The sequence below is a fragment of the Camellia sinensis genome, chromosome 1 (assembly GCF_055761805.1).
Source record: "Camellia sinensis isolate YWXY chromosome 1, ASM5576180v1, whole genome shotgun sequence".
Taxonomy (NCBI): domain Eukaryota; kingdom Viridiplantae; phylum Streptophyta; class Magnoliopsida; order Ericales; family Theaceae; genus Camellia; species Camellia sinensis.
Window position 1 is genome coordinate 181,380,967 of NC_138961.1, and position 5,374 is coordinate 181,386,340.

The window sequence follows — 5,374 nt, forward strand, 5'->3', positions numbered from 1 at the left end:
GTACATTAGGGTTGGATATAGAGTTATTCGACTCATGAAAACTGTCCAACCCAAACCATCCGTACCTATTTGAGTAGTTCCTCATAATCATTAGAGTCGAATGCGGGTTAGGATTTTCCTGTTTTGCGGGTTGTTGACGTATTGCAGTTTTTATCTGCACCCGCACTTACCCGTCCACATCTCTATACATTTTTTTTTTTTAAATCTGGATCCTCAAATTTTTTTGTAAGTTTTATAAATGTGTAACTCTAATCTTCTCTTCTCTCACTCACTTGCAAATAAACAAATGTTTTGTAACTTGTTTTGCATTGCAAGTGTGAAAACCAAACAAAAACTGGTAACTTGTAATAAAATGAGTAAAAAGGCTTATTCATGATTATGCTTCTTATTTTTCACTAGTTAGTGATTTCAGCAAACTCTAAAATCAATTTTTCAGAAGATATGTTTGTTCTATTTTTTATTAAAACAACTATGGATTTTGTTTAGTTTATATATTTTTTACAAAGTGAATGTGAGCCAATTAACTGATTATGATTTGTGCTTATGATCTGTTTCCTTTTAAAAGTAAATTGAATAGATATGCTCTAATTTATTTAGGATAAATCGTTTGAAAATTAATAATTTTATAATAAAAAATATGTGATTTTATGACCCAAAATAATATTTAAAAAATAGGGAGAAAGGCCCAAAAAGAATACTTAAAAAATGAAAAAAAAAAACAAGTCTAAAAATAAAATTTTAAACGAAAAGTCTAATCCGCAAACCGCCCGCATATCCGCAAATCCTATTCGCACAAGTCACAATCCGCACTGTTGTGGGTTTAATTTTTCTCAAATCACAAACATGCGGGTGAATCCAAATTACAAATAGAACCTTCAAAAATTGATCCGAGAGCACCCCAATGGTGCACCCATCTTAAAAGTGTTTAGGTTAGAAATTCCCTTATAATCATTTTTTCTTTTTAATCTGCCCTTATAATCAATTGCTTATCATAAATTTGATATTATAATTTTTATTACGTATTTTTTTTTAAATTTAATTTATATAATACTTAATTCCCTTTTTATAAAGAATTTTTTTAGTTATATTCATAGAAGAATAATAATATTATTCAGTATGTTTGGTTTCAATTTTTCTAAATTTAGTTTTTTGAAAGTGAATATTTTTTAAATTTTAAGTAATTTTTTTTATTTTTTTAGATGCACCTTACTTAGATATATCTAAATAGTAAAATATTTGTGAAAAAATATTTTTAAAAATTAATAAATACACAAAAATATTATAAAAAATGTACTGAATTTCTGTATTTTTTGGTATTTAATGTATTTTTTAAAGATATTTTTCACAAATATTATACTTTTTAAGTTTATTTATGTTAGGTATGTCTAAAAATTAAAAAATAATTACTTAAAATATTAAAAAAATTCATTAAAAATATTAAAATATGAAAAATTAAAAAAAAAAATTGAATTTTTTTCAAACCGTTTTCTAAAAATTAGACCTAAACAAGCTGATTGATTTTTATATTAAAATATATATTATTTAATTTCTGTTCTTTATTTCAAAAGGTGATCAATATAATTTACTCGTACAAAATTGTGAAAGAGTGTTTAATGCAATTTCTTGAAACAGTTATAAAATAAAAATAATTTCGATAAGTCAAAATAAATTTAATCATTTAATCATTTTTCTTACACCAACAAAATATAGCTTAACTTTTATCAATTGCTCTAAGCAATTTTCATATATCACTAAACATGGTTTTGTTGTAAAAAAAAATCTACGCATAACACGATTATCAGACTATGCTTATTTGCTAAAATCAATTTTCAAATATTAATAACTTTTCATTTAGATGTTTATTTTTTAAGAATAATAATATTTTTTAAACTCTCTTGTTGACACTTATCAAACGTTGAATATGAAATTACTATTATTTTTTTAAATAATGAAATTTCACTATTTGTGTCTAAACAGTTAAATATTAAATTATGCAATTACAAAAAAAAAAAATATATATATATATATATATAGGCCATTATCCAAGTCCTGTTCAGGTCGGCCCTGAGGCCAGGCAAGAGAGGCATGCGCGTTAGGCGTCCAAATTTTGGCTAAAAATAAGGGCCCCAAATATAATTTTGCGTTTTAGATATAAAAAAAAAGGCTCAAATACTATAACCCAAATGAACATGAGGCCCAAAAAAAAGCAAGGAGATTAGATATTTATTTTTTTAAAATACTTGTAATAGTTGCTTCCTATCTAAATATGTGAAAGTAAATTTTTATTTATAATTTTAATGATTATATATACAAGTAATTTTTTTTGTTTTATCCATAATTTTTATTTTTTCAATATAGAAGGGCCTCACTTCCGAAGTGTCGCCTTGAGCCCCATAAATCTCAGGGGCGGCCCTGGTCCTGTTATGGAGATGGATGCACCAATAAGTCTTTATGATTTTTTGGTGTACTAAAAAGTCCTGTTTATTTTTAAGTATTACCACAAAATTCTATATTTTATTGGGAGTTTGGCCAATAAGTCTCATATTTTGGACTTATAATTCATATAGTCTTATATTTTTTTATTGTGATTCATTTAGTCATTTTAAATGTGTAATGACTTATTTGACCGCCACATTGGAGTGTCACATTTTGAAAAAGTACACTAAAGAGTTTTTTAGTATCACTTCATACCCGTCACGTTAGAGTGTCACATTTGAAAAAAGTACACTAATTTTTTTTTAATTTTTTTAGAGTGTCATATCATACTCGTTACGTTGGAGTGTCACATGTCAGGTTTGTGAAAAGTACACTAAGGAGTTTTAAATTTTTTTTAATGTCACATCATACCCGCCACGTTGTCATGTTTGAAAAAAAGTACATTAAGGAGCTTATTTTTTTTGAAATGTCACATCATACCGGCCACGTTGTCACGTTAGGGAAAAATATACTAAAGAATTTTTATTTTTTTTGAAGCGTCACATCATACCCGCCACGTTAGCCATGTTAGGAAAAAATACACTAAAGAGTTTTTATTTTTTTTTTTGAGTAAAAGTTTTGGTATGTCACATCATACCCACCACATTGTTATGTTTAGGAAAAGTACACTAAGAAGATTTTAATTTTTTTGGAGTGTCATATTAATACTTGCCACATTAGAATATTATATCATACCTGTCACATTAACAAAAGGGTATAATTGTCACTAAAACACTACCAAAATAAAAAATAGGACCACACAGAAAGAAACTCTCTACTAATAGGACTTAACAAATCAATAGAAAAAACTTGGGACTAATTGGAGTACTTGTTTGTGAAATGAAATTTATTGATAAATATCCCTTTTTTATTTTTTAAAATTTAAATATCAAAATACCTTTATGTTCCAATGTTGCTATCGCTGCCACATCTATCGTCGGACTTTTATCAGACAGTCACTGGAAACTCGCGGGAATGTTCAAAACATCGTCAGAAGTCACCGAAAAATTATCAAAATGTTCTAAATATCACCAGAATGTCCAGAACGTGACTGGGCATCAAGAATATTACTAGAAACTCACTGGAATGTTTAGAACATTATTGGGGAAAAAAGAAATAATAAAGGGAGAAATTAGAACAAAAACATAGAAAAAAAATTAACTACATCCTCCCCAACACTACAAAACACGGGAAAAAAAAAAAACTCTTTATTATACAAAACACATAATTTTCAATTCACAAAATTATAAAAATTTGGAGTTTGAATTTATTCCTCATCAAAGTGTATAAATTTACAATTTCAAAATTGCAAAAATTAATAGTTTGCTTGTTTGCAATTTATCAAAACACAATTTCACGTCACGACGATGGTGGAGATAATCATGATGCGGAATTGCCACGATATAAAATTGTGTTTTGATAAATTGCAAGCAAGCAAATTGATAATTTTACAGTTTTAAAACTACAAATTTATGCAGTTTGATGAGCAATAAATTCAAGCTCCAATTTTTTTACAATTTTGTGAATTGAAAATTATGTGTTCTGTATAATAATGAGTTTTTTTTTTTCTTCTTCTTGTGTTTTGTGGTGTTGGAGAGGATGTGGTTAAATCTTTCTATGTTTTCACTCTAATTTCTCCCTTTATTTATTTATTTATTTTTGCAATGTTCTATACATTTCAGTGAATCTCCAGTGACAATCTAAATATTCTAATGACTTCCAGTAATGTTCAGAACATTCCGATGATTATTCGATGACTTTTCGGTGATGTTTTGAACATTTCGACGAGTCTTTAGTGACTATATGATGGAAGTCCGGCGATGGTAGATGTGGCAGCGATAGTGACAATAGAATATAAAGGTATTTTGATATTTAAATTTTTAAAAAATAAAATATAAAATTTTGTGGTAACAATTAAAAATGAACAAAAAAATTTTGGACCCATAACAGGACTTTTCAGTATTGCCCCCATAAATTAAAGAGGATTGCTTCAAAACGCCCACATGAGGTCTCCCATTCCAAAATATATGATGTAGATTTGCTATGGTACAAAATTTCAATTTTTTATAACTTAGGTTCTTCCTCAATTTTTTTTTTAAATTTTTTTTAAAGAAAACATTTGAAATAATTTGGCTTTACTCAAGTGCTCAACAAATGCCATTCACATTGATGGCATTGTTGAACTATGGTGTCAAGTTAGCCATTTTTGTTTATTTAAAACTTTATAATAATTTATATTGTATACATTTATTTTTAATAAAACCTATTTATTCAAAACATATTTGTCGAGATTTATCAAGAGTGAATGTAAAAAAAAAAAAAAAAAAAAAATTTGCACTTTCATAGTTTGTGTTAAAATTTATAGAAACGTACGTAAATTTGATAAATTTCTCAACCTGTAAAATTTCAAAATTAATATGCTACACAACAATTTGTTCTTACAAAGTTTTGTATTGAACATGAATCTTGTTTAATAACAAGTCATCTCAAATAGGTTCCAAAAATATAAATTTTCATAAAAAGCAAATCCAAAGACCAAAAATTATGGAAATTTTAATTCTTTTTTCTTGAAAAAAATTAACTACCCAATGGCAACTCACATCTTGACAAAGTAAGGGCATTATAGTAATTGTGAAAGATTTTAAGAATCTTTTGTAGGAGTGAATTCATAATCTCTTACACTCTATACATCTATCAAGCTGATTAAAAAGCAAACATTAATAAAGACAATATCTCAACCAAAAACAATATAGAAAATGATTGATTTGAGAAGAAAAGATTAGGCAGATAAGTTCCAATCAATTTACAATGACATGATAACATAATGGTCACAAAAAACTTATAAGATGCAATGTGGATTATATATTATGATCATAGTCTCTTCATCTGGAATACTGAG